Below are 25,663 nucleotides of genomic sequence, written 5' to 3' on the forward strand. Positions count from 1 at the left end.
CATCCACTAACAGCAGAAGAAAAAGGGGGAGTACATCCGGATTCTCGAATGGATCTTCCCGCCGACTCAGCCACACTTCAGACTGCAGTCCAGGGTAGAGATGGTGGTGCTTTTAATCCGAAAGAGTCACAACCGAGTGGTGGAATTGGATGGCAGGGAGGCAGAGGACATCAGTATACCAGTTTGGACAGGGGACTTGGAGTGGATGCTAAGCCATGTGGAGGCACTGCAAGAAGCTCTAGTCAGATTCACCGGCGTGGTCCATAACAAGCACCCACAGGGAAGGCTGGCGCAGTTGCTGGGGCGCTATGAGTGGCTGGACCACCTGCTGAATGCAGAACGGCCGATACTAGGGCGCACAGTGTTCACAGATGCGGGGAGGAAGATGAAACGGGCCGCCTGTGCGTGGAAAGAGAACGACCACTGGAAGACTCATGTCATAGCAGGAGAACCGGCCAACAGCTTGCAAACACTCGAACTGCATGCCATGACATGGGCCTTACAACAGTGGTTGAAGGAACCGGTGAATGTAGTCAGCGATTCCCTATATGTCATTGGAGTATCCCAACGGATCCATGATGCAGAAATCCGGTGTACTAACAACGAACATTTGGGCAGACTGCTTATCACATTGCGGCATACCCTGCAACAACGGACACACCCCCACTGTATCCTGCACGTTTGGAGCCACCAGTGGAACATCGGGTTGGGAGAGGGCAATGCCCATGCAGACAAGGCAGTGATCTGTGCCCCCATAGTGCATCTCCTGCCTGCGAGCATTGTTGAGCAAGCCAGATGTAGCCATGATTTGTTCCACCAAAATGCAAAATCCCTGCAGAGACAGTTTAGGATCCCGCTGATAGATGCGAAAGGCATAGTGCGGGCTTGTCCCCGCTGTAGCCATCATGGCCCGGGGTTGGGTGTGGGAGTTAACCCCAAGGGTTTGAAAGCCCTCAAGCTCTGTCAAATGGACGTCACTCATGTCCCTGAGTTCGGCCGACAGCGCTATGTCCATGTAACAATTGACACCTTCTCACTTTCTGTGGGCTACCACTCAAACAGGAAAGAAGGCATTGCATGTGGAGCGGCATCTGCTCTCTTGCTTCGCAGTAATGGGGGTACCCAAAAAGATCAAAATGGACAATGGGCCAGCATACACCAGCGGTCGCCTAGCCAGATTTATGCAGCAGTGGGGGGTAGAACATATCACGGGGATCCCACACTCCCCCACCAGTCAGGCAGTGGTAGAGAGAGCCCATCGTACACTAAAAGAATATCTGGGCCGACAGAAAGGGGAAGAGATGGAACCAAGTAAGCGGCTAAGCAAAGTGCTGTTTACATTGAACTTCCTCTCTCTGGCCGGGGATAGGGAGGAGCCTCCAGTGGCAATCCATCATCTGACAGTTGGTAGGGGAATCGAGCAGGCCCTTCCAGGAATAAGTGTGTTGTACCGTAACCCTCGAACGGGGTTGTGGGAAGGTCCCAGCCCAGTGCTATTTAACGGCCGAGGATATATGTGTGTTTCCTCCCCAGAGGGACCGCTGTGGGTGCCCAGCAAGTGGTGCCGTGCTAAGCATGCAGGACCTCGAAGCGAGAAGGCGCAGTCAGCATTGGCTCCTGAGGAAAGTAACGCCACTACTACAACAGCTGGAACACTGGGACTCCCGTCCCGAGGAGCCTTGGGAGAGGCTGCAGAGGTGGCTGAGTGAGGGGGCTGAGAACTTGCCAGGTTCACCACTCTCTGTAGTGGGGGAAATAGCGAGACCCTGTAGCGAATGTAGTGGCTGCCCTGGGTGGTTGCTAGTGACTTGAGGTGGTTGTCGGCAGACCCTCTGGACATACAAGCTAACGTTAGAAAGTGGGTGGTATACGTGCCCGCCTTGTGCGGACCATGATTGAAGGCGGAACCAAGAAGGGGAGCTGCGTAAATTCTTGGGTATTGCACCAGACACAGAGGTAGAGTGGGGAATTGTTTTTGACTGTCTTGAGACAAGGCCATTGGCGGACATCTTCGATCGGCTGTTCGACCATTTAGACCGAGTGAAGGCAGTACAGAGTGTGGCAGTGTTAGGGCGAGAGTGTCACACACAGATTCGTGTCCCGCAGCAGCATGTGGTGGCCCCTGAGCGCTGGGAAGCGACAAAGCAGTGCAGGGCCCGCAAACATTCTGAGAGGTTTGCTTCTCGTAAGCATCCTAACCAGGTCCCACACAATGTTGACAGCAATCCAAAAGAGACAAAACATGTGGGTCACCCTGATGCCTTTTCCTGGTCTTAAAATCAAGAGTCATACACGGTTAGAAGGGGAAAAGGGATTTTACCTTGGTATTTATTTTAAGGATCCTTAGGTGTACATGTCCAGGTCATATGCATCGAGATGCACCCTGCCGAGTCTATCTCTGTCTCCTCCCCCCCCAACATTGGGTATAATATTATAGGTTTTACTAATTAGCATATCTATCAAAGATTCCCCAATGAGAGGCTCAAGTGAGCCCCCCTCCCCAAGGAACCTTCCCCTGGATGGTTCTATCTTGGTTTACACAATGTGTTCTGGAGAGGACCTTGGGGTCTGGGGCACACTGATCCCTAGCTACGAAGCTTCTAAAATGTTTAGTCTCTTAGCTTGACAAACAAGTCCAAGAATGTAGGCAAAAAGCACTAGGAATACAGAAGTTGTAAAAAGGTATAACAAGGGTATAAAAGAAAAGGCAAAAATCTTCATGGCATCAACCCTAGCTAATTTAACGGGGCAAGACTCTATGTGTCTGAGCCTGGCCGCGCCTGGGGACCCGTTTCACACCTGGTCAATTGGGGTCCCATATTTTAACCTGCAAGACTTCCGAGGGATGCTAGACAACAGCTCCCTGATAGGGAATGCCACAGGCAATGGCAATTGTTCAGGGCTGATCGGACTCAAGCCTGTGCAACAGTGTGCCTGCTGGCAAGCTGCATTCTTGAAAAGCATCAATGTCACTATGGGGACCCCCGAAGGGTTAGATCTACTGAGTTCCACAAACCAAACTGGGGATGGTTACATGACATTCAAGCTGCCCACTACCGGTCAATTAAATGTTAATAGGCACCTTTGGGCCACCGTTGACCCTCTTGCAGACTGGTTTCTGAGAAACTACGAGTCCAAAGCAATTTACCACCAAATCAACCTCATGGGTCAAGCCCCGAAACGCCTCCCCAGTGGTACGTTCTTAATATGCGGGGACCGCACGTGGAATGAGGTCCCGCCAGCCCACATGGAGGACCATGATACTTAGGGAAACTCACCCTGTCCCACCCAAACCTGCATCAACTCTTAAATATCACCCACCGCACTGAAACCAGGGTGCGGCGTTCAGTCCATGAGCTAAAATGTGAAAGGTCTGAAGAGCCCGTCTTCTGGAGTCGTGGTATAATTTGGCTAGCATCCATGTTTTTGCCTGGTGCTTCAGCAGCTAGGGCGCACGTAACATTACACAAACTTGCTGGGCGAGAGACGAACTAAACATAACTTCGCAAATGCTTGACGAGCTAAGCGCAGATGCTACTAGTGTTAGGCATGCAGTATTACAAAATAGGGCAGCCATTGATTTTCTACTATTAGCCCACGGCCACGGCTGTGAAGATTTCCAAGGTCTGTGCTGTATGAATCTTTCTGACCACTCTGTCTCAATTCACAAGCACCTCTCCGACATCCAGAGGGGCCTGCACAACCTTCGGGAGACAGACGACCCTACTGGAGATTGGCTTAAGGGTCTGGGTATCACTGGATAGCTGCGTACCTTGGTAGTAGAAGGCTGCCGATTGCTATTTGTAGTTATATTAGGCTTAATAGTATTTGGGTGCATTTTTTCCTGAGTCAAAGTGGGGCTGCGAAAGATTATCGACCAGGCCTGGGTTGCCCAAAAAGAAAATGGGGGATGTGTAGAGGGATTCCTTATGGAACAAGGGCATATGATACCCCTGGAAAGATTGGACAACCCAGGGTTGCTGAGGGAAAGCCCCTGAGCAGGCCCCTGGCTGCAGGCAGGCCTGGAAAGCACCTGGCTGCAGGCAGCCCTGAGAGTCCTTGGCAAAGTTATACACTGGTCGGCTCCCCCACGGATTAGAGGCTGTCTAGAAGGACTGGGCGTGAATCTTTGCAAAAGTAGATATAAGCTTGCATAGTTGAACAATGAACGGAGAACGATGCTTAATCGTATCGGTGTACGTCGTTTATCTGGCCAGCTCTCCGGACTCGGTCCCTAACAAGGACCTTGGTGTCTGGGGCATATTGATCCTTAACTACGAAGCTTCTAAAATGTTTAGTCTCCTACCTTGACAAACAAGTCTAAGAATGTAGGCTAAAAAACCACTAAGAATACGGAAGTTGTAAAAAGGTATAAAAGGGGTATAAAAGAAAAAGCAAAAAATCATCATGGCATCAAGTCTTGGTTAACTACCTTCAAAAGGCTGGTAATTTCTTATCACAAAGTGCTAAATGCATTGTTTGTTCAGTTTTCTATTTGTTCAATAACTCCAGATATGTTCACTTGAGCCTTCTCCAATTCAGATACCCCTAACCATGGTAAGAGCCCTCTTGTGAAATCCAGAGGACTTCTCAGCTAAGGGATTTAAATTTTATTTGTGCCTTGTTATAAAAGATCATAGGTGTCCTCTGGGGAATTCCAATTTATCAATGACACATTTTTGGTACCACAATTCCAATGGTGCATATTCCTTCCCATCCAAGGGGTAGAGCTTTTCTAGCCTGGTTTCCGCAAAGTCAGTAGCATCCCATATTATCTGGATTAGGCTACCAATGGGTATTTAAAATACTCATCATTGTTACATCCCAATAAGAATGACACTTGGGATAATCTCCTACCATCATTCCTTGGTGTTGGGGGTTCCTCCCCCCTGGTGTGGGGTCCTGGGAGAGGGGCCCCAGGGTGGAGGCACGGGGTTTCCCTACTCCCTGGTCAACCTTGTTCCCCATTGGTTGTTTTGTGTTCCCCTGCCCGGCAAGGACCCTCTGGTCTCGTGATTGCTACAGTTCTTCGGCAAGTCGCCGGCCATGTGGCTGGAAAATAAACATCTCTCTGAAAACATCTACCAAGAATCAGTCCTTATATTTCTTTTCCATGGGCCTCACTGTATATATGTGTTGTAGGAATCCCCACTGCAACAAACGGTGGAGAATAAGGGCAACATAACGATTCCCTAAAGACAGCGACTGTGATTTGTGAGTAAACTCTTTAGATTTCTCTTCTTGTTTTTGTTTTGCTGTTGCATAAACTATGGAGGAACCGTTGAAAGACTCCTGGCTCTCTGAGCCACATCGGGACATTTATCTTAAACTTGAAAAGATTCTTGAACAATGATATGTAAATTTTAGCTTAATTCAAGCTCAAAAAGAACTAAAACACTTCCTGGCATGGTTGTTTAAAAACTTCTTCTACGTTTCTTGGGACTTGATTCTTACCAAAGACTTTTGGAAGACTGTTTGGACACAGTTAATTTCTGAGTCAAAATATATGCTGATGGAAGAATATTTTCGTGAATATTATTTAATTACCGAGACTGTTGAACAGTATCAGCTGTATCCTTGCAAAGGGAAACATGCTTCAGGGACTGTGCGGCCCAGGCCACGTGCACCGAGTGCTCTGCGAGCAGCAGGGAGGCAGTTCCCGCGCGTGGGCGGAGCAGTGCCAGCTGTGGTGTCGGCAGTGGAGCGAGGCGTGGCTGAACCAGGCGTGGTGGGAGCGGCACGACCTGACGGCGCCTGCCTGGCCCCACGCAGCGCGTGGGGGAGCAAGCCCTGTGAACGCCCGGCCGAGAGGGGCAGCGCTGGAGCAAGGCACGGGGGGGCCGTTGCTCGGGGGCTCTGCCGAGATGTGGGCGCCGCCCCAGGCAACAGCAGCGCAGCTGTGACCAGAGGCAGCAGAGGCGGCGGTGTGCAAGGACCTGAGCTCCCCGAGCTTGCTCCAGACCGCCCCCTGCAGCTGCCAGGGAACCATCGCACCTGCCCTGCTCACCGGGAGCCTCCAGCGCCCCTGCCGGCTGCGACTAGAACTGCACCCAAGGGGAAACGGCCTGACAGCTGAGAAGGCTGGGACTAGGTTTGTGATTGTTTGCTGTTACTGCCATAGTTATTGTTGTTTTTTTGCCTTGTTATACACGTATATATATATATAATAATAAAGAACTGTTATTCCTATTCCTCATATCCTTGCCTAAAAGCCCCTTAATTTCAAAATTATAATAATTCGGAGGGAAGGGGGTTGCATTTTTTTTTCATTTCAAGGGAGACTCCTGCCTTCCTTGGCAGACACCTGTCTTTCAAACCAAGATAGGCATTTAAGTAAAACCTTACAAAATGAAGGCCTTGTTGCCTTTGTAAAATTATGGCTCAGGCCTTTTTCTTCGGCTAGAGAAGGACTGTGAGAAAAGTCCGTGAGAAGAAAAACAATTAGTTTTTACCCATGAAAATGTAGTATCAACAGAAGCAAGAAAGTTAAACAATAGAAGGCGAAAAACAGCAACATATTTGCACCTGTTATTTTTCTGAATGCTTGAATGCTTATGCTATAGGTAGCCATTGGTAGTATATTGAAGTTAATAATAGCCAATGAGTATTGTAGTAGTTTAGCAGCCAATGAATATGTAACACAAATGATAACATACAAAAGGTGCATAAAAGAGGCTGCTTTGTTTAATAAATTCTTTTTGGCCCTTGAAAGAGGCACTGTCTGTGTGTGTCATGGCCACCCCAACAGCGACAAAGGTGCCCCATGTGAGGAACTGCAAGATAATTGACTGCCAAGAGAGTGGAGGGGGCAGAGCTCTGTAGACAGAAGAGCACCCGGGAGAGGTGCCAAAAGTCCCAGGATGACTAAATATTAAAGGTAGGCTGCAGGGGACCATGGGAACTCAAATATCCCAAGAAGAGAAGGCTATAGTAAATATGGACGCTTATGCTAAACAAGCGTGATATTAAGTATGACAAACATTCTTTTAAAACTTTTACTGTGGTGTAAGAGCCACGGACTTGAAGCCACTTGTTTGAGTGCTTTTAAGGTGATAACCTGGGAAAAAGCTGGACTGTGAATTCTTAATTTCGCTTCCCAGGGTGATGAGACTGGTAAATCTTTGCTGGCTACCTGAAGGGTGGTGCTGGAGACCTTAAAAGTGGTGAAAAAGGAGCTGGACTTAGAACTGCAAACCTCTGTGGACATGGTGGGGTGAGGGCGCAGGCCAGTAAAACTGGCAAAGAGCCCCATGACAGAGCGCCAACTGAGCCCGCTTGTGAGCCTTGTGATGAACCACCTGGCTGTGTGCTACCTACAAGCCCTAGGACAGACTGCCCTACTTCCCCCACTCCCCCGAAACCGCTTTATCCACCCTTGCCTGTGGATGAGTGGAGCGATTGGAACAGCCCTTGGTACCGTCTTTGGAACCCTCTGGTACTCTCTGTGGGATGGGGTGGCTCCAGTGGTGGCTGAGGCCCTGGCAGAGCGCCCAGGAACAGCAGCAGCTTCTTTCCCCCCTTTGTCCCCCCTGCTGCTGCGTTTTTGCTGTGTAACACCGAGCTGAAGACGGCAGCGAGGGGAGGCAGACGAGCCCTGGCATCCTCCCCACGCTCTGCTCGGAGGACCCAGACACCTGCTGGGGGAGCCCAGGGGGGCCCATTCAGGGCTGCGCAGCTCCATTCCTGCATGTTTTTTCAGGGTACTTTTTTAATTAATGAAACTGAGTTTCAGGGAATTTGTTCGACTCAAAGAAAGGGAAAGACCAGCCTCCAGCTTCTGCCCTGCTCTTCCTCTCCCTTCCTGTGTTCGTGATATGGAAAGATTACCACTGGAAGAGCTTCTGAGAAATGCTTGATTTGTCCCAACCTTAGTGCCCTTGCAAATGCATATTACTCGTGTTAAAAAATGTGTTTTACTATGCATCTCAAGAACATTTGTGGCTTCTGTTAAAAGTACCTTATATTTTCAGTAAGCTGTGGATTCTGATAGGATTGTTTACTAGAGAGGTTCAAGATTATCTGTACTGGTACTCTCAGACCTCTCCTTGAAAAGAGCAATTAACTTTAAGGTCTGATGTTGAAACCTTGAATGATTTACAGGGTTGCTGAGAGCAATTAGCTGACTGAATTCCTTTCTTTACTCCCTTATTAACGTTATCTGCAGAAACTATTTGAGGTTTACGTATAATTAGCTCATGATTCTCCACTGCAAAAGCGGAGGGACCTGTGCCAGCTTTACCATTTTGCTTGCTCTTTTATCCCACAGATTTACTAAGGTAATTTTACTGTGAATATTTTGCCATGAATGAACATGCAACAGCTTTTCAAATTGGTACAGCTATTTAGTGGTTCAAGCGTAAAATTTACCCTTGCCACTTCAAAATTAAAATTGGACTTGATATCAAAAAAGTTTAAGTACAATGATGGGCCAGTAAAGTGACTAGGAGTCATATTACCTTACAAAACAGACTTGCTCTCTGAGTATGTGTTATCTGCTCAGTGGCTGAGTTTCTAATATTTACTATCCTTATGCAGACAGGAAAACAGTAAACAGTAGTATACTCCATTGGAATCATCTGAAACCATGGCTTTGTAGCTGTTTATATGCATTTGTTAGTTCTATGCACCCACTGACCTACCAGAGTTACATGTGCAAAACTCAGGGCAGTATTATATGACTAGGCCTGTGGATACAAAAATGCTGTTAGCAAGAAATTTTCCTGCTTCTTTCTAAGTCCGTGAGAGACTTTTCTCTCTCACAGATAGTAGCAGAGTTCTATAAACTATGAATACCTGCGACCTTGCAGAGCTTTGTTTATGGTACAGTAGAAAAATATTTTGACAATGGATGTTTTAGGATTCTAGCCAATCAACCCAGGAGATGGCTGATCCTTTGTCCAATTAGACTATGAAGAAAAAAGTCTATAAAAGAGTTTGTAAAATAATTAAATAAATCAATCTTGCTGCACAATTCCTGCCTGCTGGATCTCTCTCCTCTCCTCCCTACAGCTGCGGGATGCAGTAATATAGGCCCTCGGTATTTATCGTTGCCTTTAATAGTCCAAAGTCAAATCTATTGTACTGATAATCACAAAAGGCTGTCTTGCCATCTGAAAACTGAGCAAGTTTTAAGTACATTTTGCCAGTATATACACTGTTGTCACTTTTCTGACTAAAAACATTCATGGTATTCTTTGGCACTGTCTTGGGGTGACTTTATGATGTGTATCCCATATCACTGCCCTATGCCCAGAAATTAATTCTTGTGCCTTTCTATGCCTCTAAACTGAGCCTGAGAGGAGGAAGGAAAAACTGAGCAAAACTTTTTCAAAGCAGTTTGCAGCTTGTTCATGGTCACACAGAGATAGCAACTCCTTTGTTTTCCAGCCAGCTTTCAGCCAGTTTTTCAGTTTCTTTTTCTCCAGAGGGAGACAGAGAGTTGAACTTTTTTCCTTCCCTGGAATTTCGGATTTTTTTCTTTTTTCTGTGGACTGCTTCAATATCAGAACACATCAGGAGGACCTTCCACCGAGCACAGAGGGCCTGGCCCTGGGCCAAGCCCCAACTCTGAGGAGACCAAAGGGAGGACTCTAACACTTTCCCAGGTTGTTTTCTTCACAGCAAAGGATTTTATTATTTAGCATTATTTTCCTTTTCCTGTGTGTTTGTTAAATAGTTTTTATCTCTTTCACTTTCCTTCAAGGAAAATTTATTTTTCCTGAACCTGGTGGGGGGAGGGGTGGTTGTGCCTTCTCTCAGAGGATATATCTCTAAATTTGACCAAACCGGAACAGGCACATCTTGAAGATTGCCAGAAATTTAATGATTGTAATATGCCTTGAAAAACTGTATCTTAAAAGACTCTCGCAAAATTATGCTTATACCAGAAAAGTACTGAGGGATGTATGTTATTGTCTTTTTTTTCTTTCAGTGCACCTGCTACTTGGAAAATCATGCGAACTTGTGCCAGAGGAGTCCTGACTGTGAAAGAATATTTTCAATCATGTTTATAGTTACCATGACCTATTCTCACAACTGAATTATGTCACATCACAACAGAATAGTATGGCCCTCTGGCCGTTCCCTCTGCAGGCTTTCCTCAGCATTTGGTCCTTCTTCCTGTTTCAGCAGTTTTGCTATGGCTTGATCCAGTACAGCTCCGTGGTTTTTCAGTGTTTCCAGAGTTCCAGGAAAAGATATCTGGACTTCGTCGAAGGCCTCCTCCAGGCTGATGGTGTTCTTGCAGAGACGCTCTGGCAGTCTGCCATGCTCGGGACAGCCCGGCTAGCTCAGTCAGTAGAGCATGGGACTCATAATCTCGGGGCCGTGGGATCCCACCCACGGGCACACAGTCCTCTCAGGACTGCTGCAGTGTGGGTCTCTCTTTCCATGGGCACACAGTCCTCCCAAGACTGCTGCACTGCAGCTCCTGGAGGCAAGAATCACACAGGATCACCTTCTCTGGCTGGCCCGAGTTTTCCCCCTTTCGCATGCATTGCGCTTCCTTCTTTTCCTCCTCTTGGTGCGCAGGAGCATCCATAAACTTCTGCACTATGTTGTGGAGGTGGGAGTTGGGCTGCAGCTCCCCAACAGGGGACTGGCAGAGTGGGCACCGGGCAGGACTCTGCTGGCACCAGAGCGCCTGCTTGGTGCAGCCCCTGCAGAGGTGTGGCTGCAGCCCAGAGACACAGGGTCCTTGTAAATGTCCAGATTTGCCACACTTTATAATTTCTCTAGTAAATCCATGTTGCTGCAAATTCAGTTATACATCAGTTGTTTGCTTGCATATCATTCATTGATGTTTAACTGTTGTGTGACAAATTTTTGGTAGCTTTCTTGCACTGATGAAGTCAAGATGAATTACATTCTGCTGTATCAGAAACTTTTATAAGAACACTCTCGACTCTGAATTTAGTTCTGTCAAAATTTGAGTGATGTTAATTTTAAGTTCTGCTAAATGTAAGTGTTGTAAATTTACATAAGGCTTAGGCTACATTCTGCTGAGTTTAATTGTCGTTAAATTTATGGGATGTCAAATTTAAATTCTGTTAATTTGATATACTGTTACATTTAAGTTCTGTTAAGTTCTGCTGAAGTTAATTTCTGACAAGCTTAACTGCTGTTCAGTAAAGTTTGTTATTTTAATTTCTGTTAAGTCTAAGTTATAGTCAGATTAATTTCTGTTCTATTTCAATGATGTTAACCTTAAGTTCTGTTTGGTTTACTCTCTGCTACGTTTAAGTAACAAGTTTAAGTGAAATTAAGTTTAACTTCTGCAGAAATATGTCCATTTAAACTGAATGTCTTGGTTTGAAAGAACGGTGTCTGCTAAGGAAGGAAGGAGCCTCCCTTGGAATGGCAGATGCGACCCCTCTTCCCTCCGAGTTAATATAATTTTGAAATTAAGGGGCATTTAGGCAAAGATGTGGGAAATAGGAATAACAGTTCTTTACTATTATATATCTATATGTGTATAACCAGTCAAACAAACAACAATAACTATGGCAGTAACAGCAAACAATCACAAACCCAGTCCCAGCCTTCTTGGCTGTCCGGCCCTTTCCCCTCGGGTGCAGTTCCGGTCGCAGCCGGCAGGGGCGCTGCCGGCTCCCGGTGAGCAGGGCAGGTGCGATGGTTCCCTGGCAGCTGCTGGGGGCGCTCCGGAGCAAGCTCGGGGAGCACGTGGCACCGGTGGCCTGGGATCCCGGGAAGGGATGGGACAAAAGCTTCACAAACCCCTGGGCAGCCGACCCCAGTGGCCGGCCGGACCCTTGGGAACAGCAGGCTGGAACAGCCGGCCGGAAAGGCAGGCTGGAAAGGCAGGGACGAGCACAAATCCCAGGTGGCAGACGAGACGCATCCAAACGTGGAACCCCCCGGAGGTCTGGCCAGGCAGGGCGAGCAGGGCTACAGCGTAGCAAAGGCTCGAAGCAAGGGTGGGGGCAGGGCGGCCACAGCCCGGCTCCCAGTGGGGCAGGAAAAGGCAGGCTTGGGATCCCAGGGCTTCTCCAGCAGAAGGAAAAGAAGCCCAAGAAAGCAGCCTCTCTCTCTGTCCAAACACTGGGGACCAACTGTCAGCACACCCAGATGAAACAAAAGAGTAGCCAGATGCACCCCATCCCCATAGCCACCTCTTTTGTTTTTCTCAAGTACCCAGTAATTTGTCCCCCTAGCAACACGTATGGGGAAATTCCTTTAACAGAAAAAAAAAACCAGGAGAGCTCCTAAAACCCCAACATTATCCACCCCAAATTTTTCCCATACTAACATGTTACATGAAAATTAACCCTTTTAACCATATAAATACATGCATCACCCGAATTAGATACATATATACATGCTGATACTGATACAAGTACAGAGCCATGGGTAGTTCACCCTAAAACAAGGTCCCCTAGAGGTATGCATCAGGTATCTCCATCCTTTTGCATCATCCACCAGGTGCAACCTGGTCCCTGAGAAAAAACAACCCCACGTATGGGTTTGTCATTGCTCAAGGCAGAATTAACCTAAACAGTCTTTCCAAGCATATGTTTCATGTGCACCACTGGAACCTTATCACCGTCTGTTGTTTGTAGGGGTTCGGATTGGGCAGGGCCTGCTCGGCTGGTGGAGCCTCGGGTGTTAACTAACCAGGTGGCTCTTGCTAAATGCACCTCCCAGTTTTTGAAAGTTCCCCCACCCAGTGCCTTCAAGGTGGTTTTAAGCAATCCATTACATCACTCAACCTTCCCAGCTGCTGGTGCATGGTAAGGGATGTGGTACACCCACTCAATGCCATGTTCTCTAGCCCAGGTGTTTATAAGGCTGTTCTTGAAATGAGTCCCATTATCAGACTCAATTCTCTCAGGGGTACCATGCCTCCAAAGGATTTGCTTTTCAAGACCCAGGATGGTGTTCCGGGCTGTAGCGTGAGGCACAGGGTAGGTCTCCAGCCATCCAGTGGTGGCTTCTACCATTGTGAGCACATAGCGCTTGCCTTGGCGGGTTTGAGGCAATGTGATGTAATCAATCTGCCAGGCCTCCCCATACTTGTATTTGGACCATCACTCACCATACCACAGGGGCTTCACCCGCTTGGCCTGCTTGATCGCAGCGCACGTCTCACAATCATGGATAACCTGGGAGATACTGTCCATGGTTAGATCCACCCCTCGATCTCGTGCCCACCTATAGGTGGCATCTCTGCCCTGATGGCCTGAGGCATCATGGGCCCATCGAGCTAGGAACAGTTCTCCTTTATGTGGCCAATCCAAGACTATCTGGGACACCTCTATTTTCGCAGCCTGATCTACCTGCTTGTTGTTACGATGTTCTTCATTAGCCCTACTCTTGGGGACGTGAGCATCTACATGACGGACCTTCACAGGTAGCTTCTCTACCCGAGTGGCAATGTCTTTCCACTCCTCAGCAGCCCAGATTGGTTTTCCTCTGCGCTGCCAGTTTGCCTTATTCCACCTTTCCAGCCAACCCCACAGAGCATTGGCTACCATCCATGAATCAGTGTAGAGGTAGAGCTTTGGCCACTTCTCTCTTTCAGCTATGTCCAGAGCTAATGGAACAGCTTTGAGTTTAGCAAATTGGCTCGATCCACCTTCTCCTTCAGTAGCCTGTGCAACTTGTTGTGTGGGGCTCCATACAGCGGCTTTCCATCTCCGGCTAGCACCTACAATTCAGCAGGAACCATCAGTGAAGAGGGCATATTGTCTTTCACTCTCTGGTAGCTCGTTATATGGTGGGGCTTCTTCGGCACGTGTCACCTGCTCCTCTTCTTCTTCTGAAGATAACCCAAAAGTCTCACCTTCTGGCCAGTTCATAATTATTTCCAAGATCCCAGGGTGACTTGGGTTTCCAATTGGGGCGCACTGCGTGATGAGGGCGATCCATTTGCTCCAAGTAGTGTCGGTGGCATGATGTGTGGAGGGAACCTTTGCTTTGAACATCCACCCCAGCACTGGTAGTCGGGGTGCCAGAAGCAACTGTGCCTCTGTGCCAATTACTTCTGAGGCAGCTTGGACTCCTTCATAAACTGCCAAGATTTCTTTCTCTGTGGGAGTGTAGTTGGCTTCAGACCCTCTGTAGCTTCGGCTCCAGAATCCCAGTGGTCGGCCCCGAGTCTCACCAGGCACCTTCTGCCAGAGGCTCCAGGACAGACCATTGTTCCCGGCTGCAGAGTAGAGCATGTTCTTCACCTCTGGTCCTGTCCTGACTGGGCCAAGGGCTACGGCGTGAGCGATTTCCTGCTTGATCTGGGCAAAGGCTTGCTGCTCTTCAGGGCCCCAGTGGAAATCGTTTTTCTTGCGGGTAACCAGGTAGAGAGGGCTCACGATCTGGCTGTACTCGGGAATGTGCATCCTCCAGAAACCTATGGTACCTAGGAAAGCTTGTGTTTCCTTCTTGTTGGTCGGTGGAGACATCGCAGTGATCTTGTTGATGACCTCAGTGGGAATCTGACGCCGTCCATCTTGCCACTTTACTCCCAGGAACTGGATCTCTCGGGTCCCTTGACTTTGCTCTTCTTGATGGTGAAACCAGCTTCCAGGAGAATTTGGATTATTCTCTCTCCTTTCTCAAACACTTCTGTTGCAGTGTTCCCCCACACAATGATGTCATCAATGTACTGCAGATGTTCTGGGCCCTCACCCTTTTCCAGTGCAGCCTGGATCAGTCCATGGCAGATGGTGGGACTGTGCTTCCACCCCTGGGGCAGTCAATTCCAGGTGTACTGCACGCCCCTCCAGGTGAAGGCAAACTGAGGCCTGCACTCGGCTGCCAGAGGAATGGAGAAAAATGCATTGGCAATGTCAATAGTGGCGTACCACTTCACTGATTTGGACTCCAGCTCGTACTGGAGCTCCAACATGTCCGGCACGGCAGCGCTCAGTGGTGGAGTCACTTCATTCAAGGCACGATAGTCCACAGTCAATCTCCATTCCCTGTCAGACTTGCGCACAGGCCAGATGGGGCTGTTGAAGGGTGAGTGGGTCTTGCTGACCACCCCTTGGCTCTCCAGCTTGCGGATCATCTTGTGGATGGGGATCACAGCATCTCGAGTTTTTGATACTGCTGGCGGTGCACTGTTGAGGTGGCAATTGGCACTCGTTGCTCTTCCACCTTCAGAAGGCCTACTGCAGATGGGTTCTCTGATAGTCCAGGCAGGGTGTTCAATTACCTAATGCCCTCTGCCTCCACAGCAGCAATCCCAAATGCCCACCTGAGTCCTTTCGGGTCTTTGCAATAGCCATTCTGAAGGAAGTCTATGCCCAGAATACACGGGGCCTCTGGGCCGGTCACAATCGGATGCTTTTGCCACTCCTTCCCAGTCAGGCTCACCTCAGCTTCCAACAGGGTCAACTGCTGTGATCCCCCTGTCACCCCAGCGATGGATACAGGTTCTGCCCCCACATGTCCCGATGGCATTAAAGTACACTGTGCCCCAGGATCAACCAATGCATCATATTTCTGTGGCTCTCATGTGCCAGGCCATCGGATCCACACCGTCCAGAAAACCCGGTTCTCCCGTGCCTCTTCCTGGCTAGAGGCAGGGCCCCTCTAGCCCTGGTTATCATTCTTTCCCTGGGCGTACATGCTCGAGGTACCTTCAAGGAGATCCGACATATCATCCTCCCTTCTGTAATACCTGGCAGCTCGGTCACGGGAGGCTGAGGCTACTTTCACCTTAGCGGAACCCCCTCGGTTAGTGCCTCCCTCCTTGAATTCACCCACCCGCACTGCCAGGACAGAGGTGGGTTTCCCATTCCACCTTCTCATGTCTTCCCCATGCTCACACAGAAAAAACCACAGCTCAGCTCGTGGGGTGTACCCTCTCTCTCTAGCTGGGGAACGACGGGCTCTGACTTGGGGGCCTGTGACTTGCACTGGTGCCACGCTGATCTTCCTCATCTCTTCCCTGATCTCCTTCATCTCCTCTTTGAGGTCCTGGACCACAGCAGAGACATGAGCTTTCAGCGGACCATTGACCATACTGTCATAATTCCTGAGCTTGTTGGCAACAGAGCCCACTGTCTCTCGGTTATTGTCAGCATCAATCGTTGCAATGAAGGTGGTGTATTGCGATGGCCTTAGCTTTGCCAGGTTCCACATCATCTGTCCTGTGCACCTGACCTTATCGGGGTCATTATCATGCTGTCCATCCTTCCCAAAGAGTACCTCTAATATTGCCACCTCTCTTAGCTGTTGGATCCCTTGCTCGAGTGTCTTCCACTGCATTCTATGATGATACTCCTGCATTCTTTCTTTGTGAATGAACCTTTCTCTCACACTCATTAAGAGCCGCTCCCAGAGAGAAAGGGGCCCTGGCTCCCTCACAAATATCTGGTCCACACCTGGGTCCTGGGTCAACGATCCCAGATACCTTGCGTCACCACTATCCAGTTGCACACTTGTGCCCATAAGGTCCCAAACCCGAAGCAGCCAGGTTGTATAAGGCTCACGCCCCCTTCGCACAATGTCTTTTTGCATAGCACGGAGACTGTCGTACGACAGGGACTCAGTGATGATTTCTGGCTCTGACTCTCCTGCTGGTTGTGAGGGCCCTGGTTGCCCATCATCATTAACTGGTCGTACTGATTTGGTCTTACACTTCCTCCTTTGCACAGGGGTGACTGCTGCTGGCTGTGGTTGTCCTTGTGGTTCAGCTGAAACCTGGACGGTTGTAACATCCGTGGTTTCCACTGCTGCACCATCGGACTCACCCTCTTTGGGGCAGGGAGAGGGTTTTTCACTAGCTGAGGAGGTGTATTCCCTTAGCACTTGGCATATGTCCTGGCGCACCTGGCCCATCTCCTGGCACATCTCCTTGCACACCTGGCCCATCTCCTGGCATATCTCCTGCATCCCTTTTGCCAGTACTCCCACCCAGTTTGGGTAGTCCATTTCTGAGGTGGACTGTTGGGCGGTATCAGTCTGTGGAGCAGGGTCTCTAGTGTCTGGGGCTGTGTCAGGCTCTGGGGCAGGATCGGGCTCTTGGGTAGGATCTCTAGTGTCTGGGGCCGTGTCAGGTTCTGGGGCAGGATCAGGCTCTGGGGTAGGAACTCTACTCTCTGGGGCCATGTCAAGTTCTGGGGCAGGATCAGGCTCTGGAGTAGGATCTCTAGTCTCTGGGGCTGGTGTCTGGGTAGTTATCCAAGCCAATCTCAACTTATCCTTGAGTGCTAAATAGAGTAGGCCTACCAGCAGCAGATGGTTAGTATTCAGAGGGAATTTAAACCCTTCGAAAATTGATGGGGTGGGCTCAAAGAACTGGTTGAGGGGTTGGGGGAAAACTTCCCCTGGTGTCATTTCCTCACAGAAGGTACCATTGTTAACATAACCCCAAAAACATGTGCTCAGTGTGTGATAGCCGTTTATCCATGTGCCCACATTCCGGAGGAAGTTAAAAACCCATGAATTCCTCACCTTCTCGACCCATAGCGCAAGCTGCATAACAGCGATGGTAGCCTTAGTCAGAGGACCCATATTCAAGTAAGGAGCTGCAAAGGGGAAGAATATAGCCACAGCCACATGCCACCCGAACCAGGGTAAACTAGACCACATAGTGCTGCCTAACAAGGTTCCAATATCCAGCACACAAAATTAAGTTATCCAGGAACTGTTACTCCTTTTTCACCTCTCTCTCTTAATGCCCTCAGGCCCCACATTGGGCGCCAAGATCTGTCTCGGTTTCGAAAGACAGGTGTCTGCTAAGGAAGGCAGAAGCCTCCCTTGAAGTGGCAGATATAACCCCTTTCCCTCTGAGTTATTATAATTTTGAAAAATCAAGGGCTTTTAGGCAAAGATGTGGGAAATAGGAATAACAGTTCTTTACTATTATATATATATAACCAGTCAAACAAAACAGCAATAACTATGGCAGTAACAGCAAACACAAACCCAGTCCCAGCCTTCTTGGCTGTCAGGCTCTTTCCCCTTGGGTGCAGTTCTACTTGCAGCCGGCGGGGGCACTGGCGACTCCCGGTGAGCAGGGAAGGTGCGATGGTTCCCCCGCGGCTGCAGGGGGCGCTCCGGAGCGAGCTGGGGGAGCACGCGGCTCCAGTGCCCTGGGATCCCGGGGAGGGATGGAACAAAGGCTTCACAAACTGCTGGGCAGCCGATCCCGGGCTCTCGGGAACAGCAGGCTAGAACGGCAGGCTGGAGCGGCAGGGACGAACGCAAATCCCGGGTGGCAGACGAGATGTATCCAGATGGGAAAACCCCACGGAGGCCCAGGCAGGCAGGGCGAGCACGGCTACAGTGTAGCGAAAGCTCGAAGCAGCAGCAGGGCAGGGCAGCCACAGCCCGGCCTCCAGCAGGGCAGGGAAAGCGGCTTTGGGATCCCGGCGTTGTTTCCAGCAGAAAAAGAAAAAAAACGTCCGTGATGAGGAACCAGCAGCTCCTTTCTCTGCAGCTCCTCTCTCCGGACGCTCAGAGCTAACTGACCCCATACCCAGGTGTAGACAAAGGAGTAGCCAGGCCCGCCCCACCCCCCTTTTTGTCTTTCTTAAGTACAGCTATTTGTCCCCTAGCAACATGCATATGGGAGAAAATTCCTTTAACAGGAAAAAACTAAAACTAAACTAAAACTCCAACACTAGCTGACAGATCATCTCGTGGATGGGAATCACAGCATCTCGAGTTGTCCGGAACTGTTGGCGATGCACTGTCGGCGATGCACTGTCGAGGTAGCAATTGGTACTCTTTGTTCTTCCACCTTCAGAAGGCCTACTGCAGATGGGTTCTCTGATAGTCCAGGCAAGGTCTTCAATTGCTTAATGCCCTCTGTCTCCACAGCAGCTATTCCAAAAGCCCACTTGAGTCCCTTTGGGTCTCTGAAATACCCGCTTTGGAGGAAGTCAATTCCCAAAATGCACGGGGCCTCTGGGCCAGTCACAATGAGATGTTTCTTCCACTCATTTCCAGTCAGGCTCACCTCAGCTTCCACCAAGGTCAAATTTTGTGATCCACCTGTTACACCAGAAATAGAAACAGATTCTACCCCCACATGCTGCGATGGAATTATCGTACACGGCACACCAGTGTCAACCAATGCATCATATTTTTGTGGTTCTGATGTACCAGGCCAACGAATCCACACAGTCCAAAAAACACGGTTTTCCCTGACCTCTACCTGGCTAGAGGCAGGGCCCCTCTATGCCTGGTTATCCTTCTTTCCCTGGGCCTGCATCTTAGAGGTTCCTTCATAGGAATCGGACATGTCATTTTCTTTTTCATCATTTCTGGCAGTTTGGCTACAGGCAACTGGAGCTACTTCCACTTTGGTAGATCTTCCTTTCTGAAACTTGCGCTCCTTCAATTCACGCACTCGTGCTGCCAGAGCAGAGGTGGGGGTTCCACCTGTAGTGGGTTGGGTTTTTAACCGGGCAGGAACACCAATCTAGTGTAGTGGTTTGGTCCAAAATACTCATTTCTGTTTTTCTTCTGTGAGATAAGAATTAGGAGAAATGCAAAGCAGGCACAGACTTGAAAGAATATAAAGAAGTTTATTAACAGACCTAAAAGAAGGAAAAAAATTATACCATACCTTCAGAACTCTCCTCCTCTCCCCACCTTCCTCCCTTCTCCCACTGACAATGTAAAAAGACAACCCTTAAGATGTTCAGTCTGTTTACCACTTCCATAATAACCTTGTTCAGTCCATTTAGAAAGAGAAGTCTCTTCTTGCTCGTGCTATGAAAACAGTATCACAACGAGCCAGCTGCCCACTTCCAAATATTGTTCAGTCTCTTTAGGAAGAGGTCTTTCTGCTCGCATGTGAGTCCCTTCCCCCGGCTTGTAGCTTTTCCCGCAACTGCTTTTGAGGGTCCACTCTTGAAGTTTTTTGGGGTACAACTTTAAGGTTGAGCCGTTCAGAAACAAAAGTTCTCTTCACCCATCTCTGGGAGCATTTCATCTCTAAGAACAGAGGCCCTTCTCCTTCCCTGGGAGCAAAGGGTCCTCCTCCTCTTCATCTTTAGGACTGTCTCTGGGAGCATCACTAGGAACTGAGGTTTTCTCTTTTCCCATTTGGAGCAAAAGTCCTCATCGCTTCCATCTCTCCCTGTTCAAACTTCTCATGAAATTACAGCTGTGTCAGCATCTGCCTATCTCAGCGCAGGTGCTTTTGCTTACAAGTTGAACACTCCACCCCTCATATCTTCATGAAATTACAACAGGATACTCTGATATATCATAGCTTTACAACAGACTTTCAGCTTTGAGCATCTCCTCTTTCTCTTCCCTCAGGTTTTCATCTCTTCACAGCAGTAAAAGGGTTAATCTCACCTCGGCCTTGCAGCTGGAATGTTGCTTATCGCTGTTGGTCACCTGACCTCTGCAGGACATCGGTGCCGATTTTGCTGAAACCTTGGCCGCGGGGGCGGGGGGGGGGGGGGGGGAGGTGTCCGAGCCCCTCTGGCTGCCCACAGCCCTGCTGGGGGGGGGTCATCCTGGAGCCGTGGCTCGGCCCGGCCTGGCCCGAGCAGGGGCCGGGCCCGCTGGCCCCCGCACGGGGTCCGCAGCCACCTGTCCCAGCGCCGGAAACGAGAGAGAACTTGGGGGGGGGAGTTTGTCTATTCTTAAGCGTGCATCACAGAGGCGGTCACAACTTTAAGTGGCCTAAAGAATTGTCCATATTCAAACTGGCCATCTGATAGGTTCTATCAGGTCCCATAGGAAGCTGTAAGCACCCCTTAGCAAGGACATCCCTGCCGGGACTATGCTTGCTAACCTATGACACCACCCCTCCTCTTCGTGTCTTCCCCACTGTCACACAGGAATTTCCACAGCTCACTTCGTGGGATGTTCCTTCTCTCTTCGGGACGTCTGCAGAGAAGGCACTCTTTAATCTCCTGGAGACTCTTCTCCATCTTCAATTCTCTGCACATGTGTTTCCACAGCTGCGATTCTTGCATGTGTTGGGCCATGCACAGAGTCTGCATATGCTCAGAGCTTCACTGCCATATCCCGCACGGTCTCATTCGCACCGTAGTCTGGTTTCATTATTGCTAAAGCAGAAGCATATTCTTGTGGCCCAAGTTATATAAGTTTTCGCCACATATATGGAATAACTCTGGCCCGGTCTGGACTCCTCAATCCTGGGTCATTTGTGAAGACAACCTCTACCACCCCTAGTTCTCTCAGGCGTTGGATCCCTTGTTCTATGGTCTTCCATGGGGTTTGCTGCATGTAGAGATCATCTCCGCACATATATCTTTTGCCCACGTGTAGCGGGTTGAGTTCGTAAACCAGGTAGAAACACCAATTAAGTGTAGTGGGTTTGGTTCAAAATATTCATTACTTACTTATTTTCCTTCTGTGAGATAAGAATTAGGAGAAAGCAAAGCAGGCACAAACCTTAAACCGTTGCAGTACAATGAAAGAGTTTTATTTCTAATAGAATTAAAAGTAAAGAGAAATAACAAGAAATTAAAGCCAACCCCGCCCCCCCCCCTTCCAGCGCTTCTCTCCTTTTACCCAACTCGCACAAAGGATAACAGAACATGGGATGTTAGTCAGTGTTGCAGTTCTTGAAAAGTCTCTCTCTTATGCTTAAGGAAAAAAGGGTTTTCTTCAGTTGCATGTGGTTCTCAAACTGCCACCGACAGCAGACCCGCCCGGAAACAATCAATCTGCTGTGGTGTAAAACATCTCTCCCATGAAAAATCTCACAGTTCCTTCACACTGCAAGACATGGGCCATCACATGGGGTTATTAATCTTTTTAAGGATGAGTTATTTTGGCCTGCACACAAAGGCTTTCTTTGCCACAAGTCTCTAAAAGCCTCTCACTGCTTCTATATAGCCTGGCATAGGCACTCTTCACAATCTTCACAGGCCACATGTCGATTCTCCATCCCCCCATGTACTTCAAATGGATTAAAGAGACAAACAGTTTGTGATATTACAGTTTCTTACCACGGCATGCAAGAAGGTTTTTAAACTACGCGCGAGAAACACAGCACCGCCCTCTTTTCTCCCGTCACCATTTTCAGCTTCGTCTCACATGACTCACTTTCTCTTTCTCTCTGACTCTAAAGCTGCCATGTTGAAGAGTGTCCTTGTTCAGGCTTTACGGTAGAGAAAGCCTCACTCCCTTTGTGCTGCTGGCTGCGTGGTGTCCTCTTCAGTTCAGCACGAAGTGTGCTGGCTGCAGACAGGAGGCTACGCCGGCTCCCGTTGACTCCGCCGGCTCCGCATGGAGAGGAGAAGGACCCGCCTGTCCCAAGAAGCCGCGCTGGATGGGTTTAGCTGCCTGCAGCTCTGGGACAGTTCCCCCCCAGCGACCCAGAGTCCGTGCCGCAGCGTTGGGAAAAGGGGGGAAGGGGCAGTGGCCCCGGCCCGGCGGGGCCTGGAGGCTCGGAGCCCCCCCACCTTCCAGCAGGCGAGCTAGGACAAAAGGCAATTCCCACCTTTCCGTGCGGTTTAAATATGTAAATTGTGAGAAGCGTCATTAGTCTAAAAGACTGTCCATCAACTCAGGTTCAACTCACTACACCACGCCTGTCAAGACCCGTCTCCAGACACTGGTAGAGTCAGCCTCCCTTATCATCGCTTGGTCGATCACTGGATCACGTTACAGGGATCCCAAATGCCTGACTTCAGCACCGTCCAGCATCACATCATCACCTGCAGCATCCCAAATACGGACCATCCAACTTATTATGGATTCATCAGACCGTCGGGTGTAGTCCTTTCTTAGGCTGTGAAGGTCCTTTATGGACATGGACTCAGTAATGGTTTCTGTGCCTGAGTCCGTTGGTGGTTTTGAGGTTCCTTCCCCTGCATTATCCTCATCTTTCACTGGACGATCAGTTTTGGTTGTGTGCTTTTTCCTCGTGACAGGAGCCACTGTCAGTGGCTTAGACTCTCCATCTGGTTTGGACTTGCTGTCTGGTTTATCTGCAGTCTGAGTGACTGGGGTGTCTGCAGGCTTTGCTGATTTATCTTCCTGCCTTTCTACCTTTACCTGCTGCAGTGTGCGATAGGCATATGCCAAAGCCCAACATATTGCAAGGAGCTTATTCTCATTGGAATTGTCATTGTATTTCTCTTTCAGATATTTCGCCACCTCAGCTGGTTTCTGAACTTGTTCAGGGGGAAAATTGCAAACCATTGGGTCCAAGAATTTCTTCAAGATTTGGCCGATGTCCTCCCATTCCCCACACCACTCAGGATTGTCCACCTCTGGGTCAGTTGTCTCAGCAGTCACCCTGGAAATCTGAGCTCTTATTCTAGAGAAGCTGCGAATCATATAGAGGAAGATTACCAAATTAAATACCAGAAGGGTGGTCTCTTTAACATCCAGGGGAAACTGAACATTCTCAAAAGATAAGCTATCAAATTTAAAGGGAAGGGAAACCCCCTCTCCTCCTCTTCTAACAATCTGGGTGCAATTACTAATAAATTCCCAAAACAGGCTACTGAAGCTAGGACTGGGGTTAGGATGGAGAAACCACTTATCATGCAACCTTCCTACAGCTGCCTGTACCTCTGTTAACTTCTTATAAATCATTATCACCGAGCACAGCAAAATAGAAATCCTGATTCATCTCCCTTCTCTGTAAAATTTACATATCAGGAACAAGATTGGAGCAAGTTGTGGATAGGCAAACAACCCTAGGGACCAAAAAAGCACCAATACCTCAATGAAGCCTAAGGACCAGAAAGACATGAGTACATCAAGCCAGAGAGACATTATGAACTCAACCAGCATGGTGACTACTTTGCCCCAACACAGAATAAGTAAATTCAAACCAAAATGTAATTACTACAGGTTTTTTTTCACTTTCCTTCGAGCCTGTAGTGGTTTGGTCCAAAATACTCATTACTGTTTATCTTCTGTGAGATAAGAATTAGGAGAAACGCAAAGCAGGCACCAAACTTGAAAGAATATAAAGAAGTTTATTAACAGACCTAAAAGAGAGAAAAAAAATCATACCATACTTTCAGAACTCTCCTTCTCCCCCCACCTTCCTCCCTTCTCCCACTGACAATGTAAAAAGACAACCCTTAAGATGTTCAGTCTGTTTACCACTTCCATAATAACCTTGTTCAGTCCATTTAGAAAGAGAAGTCTCTTCTTGCTCGTGCTATGAAAACATTATCACAACGAGACAGCCGCCCACTTCCAAATATTGTTCAGTCCATTTGGGAAGAGGTCTCTGCTCGCATGTGAGTCCCTTCCCCCGACTTGCAGCTTTTCCCGCAACTGCTTTCGAGGGTCCACTCTTGAAGTTTTTTGGGGTAGAGTTTTAAGGTTGAGCCATTCCGAAACAAGAACAGAGGCCCTTCTCCTTCCCTGGGAGCAAAGGGTCTTCCTCCTCTTCATCTTTAGGACTATCTCTGGGAGCATGTCTAGGAACTGAGGTTTTCTCCTTTCCCATGTGGAGCAAAAGTCCTCATCGCTTCCATCTCTCCCCATCCAAACTTCTCATGAAATTACAGCTGCGTCAGCATCTGCCTATCTCAGCGCAGGTGCTTTTGCTTGCGAGTTGAACACTCCACCCCCCATATCTTCATGAAATTACAATGGGATACTGTGATATATCATAGCTTCACAACAGACTTTCAGCTTTAAGCATCTCCTCTTTCTCTTCCCTCAGGTTTTCATCTCTTCACAGCAATAACAGGGTTAATCTCACCTCGGCCTTACAGCTGGAATGTTGCTTATCGCAGTGAAGAGGGGTAGAGCCAAGCCGCTCCGGCTGCCCACAGCAAGGCAGTGGGGGGGTTCCACAGATGGAACAGGCCCGTCGGCTCCAGGATGGCCGTGGCCCGGCCCGGCCTGGCCCGAGCAGGGCCTGGGCCGGGCCCACGGGACCCCGCACCGGGCCTGCAGCCACCTGTCCCAGAACTGGAAATGAGAGAGAGCTTGGGGGGGGAGTTTGTCTATTCTTAAGTGTGGATCACAGAGGCGGTCACAACTTTAAGTGGCTTAAAGAATTGTCCATATTCAAACTGGCCAGCTGATAGGTTCTATCAGGTCATAGAGGGAGCTGTAAGAACAACATCACTTCCGAGACTCAGCTTGCTAACCTATGACAGAGCCACGCAGTTAAGCGCCACTAAATTTGTTCCGGTTTGGCCAAATTTAGAAATATATCCTCTGAGGGAAGTCACAACCACCCCTCCTCCACCAGGTTCAGGAAAAATAAATTTTCCTCAAAGGAAAGTGAAGGAGATAAAACTTTTTATTTACAAACACACAGGAAAAGGAAAATAATGCTAAATAATAAAATCTCTTGCTGTGGAGAAAAAACCTGAGAAAGTGTTAGAGTCCTCCCTTTGGTCTCCTCAGAGCTGGGGCTTGGGCCAGGGCCAGGCCCTCTCTGCCTGATGGAAAGTCCTCCCAATGTGTTCTAATATTGAAGCAATCCAGCAGGAAAAGGGAAAAATCTGAAATTCCAGGGAAAGGAAAAAAATTCTACCCTCCGTCTCTCTCCAGAGAAGAAAGCAGCTGAACCACTGGCCAAAAAAGGCTGTCCTGGGAGCAGCCAGCCTGGTGCTTCCTCCCTCCCCTGCTGCAGCTGGGAAATAAATTGCTATCTGTCTGTGACCTTGAACAATCTGCAAACTGCTTTGAAAAAGTTTTGCTCAGTTTTTTCCTTCCCCCTCTCAGGCTCAGTTTAGAGGCATAGAAAGGCACAGGAATTAATTTCTGGGCATAG

The 25,663-nt window shown here is 48.8% G+C and overlaps 1 long non-coding RNA gene across 1 annotated transcript; it reads left to right on the forward strand.

The window, feature by feature from the left end:
• Positions 1-3,710: 3,710 nt before the first annotated feature.
• On the forward strand, positions 3,711-22,233 carry LOC116437406. Its single transcript, XR_004237283.1, has 3 exons — positions 3,711-3,848; positions 17,460-17,464; positions 22,223-22,233. It is a non-coding gene; the product is annotated as an uncharacterized LOC116437406 (long non-coding RNA).
• The last annotated feature ends 3,430 nt before the right edge of the window (positions 22,234-25,663 follow it).

This window comes from Corvus moneduloides, chromosome W, assembly GCF_009650955.1.
Source record: "Corvus moneduloides isolate bCorMon1 chromosome W, bCorMon1.pri, whole genome shotgun sequence".
In the NCBI taxonomy this organism is placed as follows: Eukaryota; Metazoa; Chordata; class Aves; order Passeriformes; family Corvidae; genus Corvus; species Corvus moneduloides.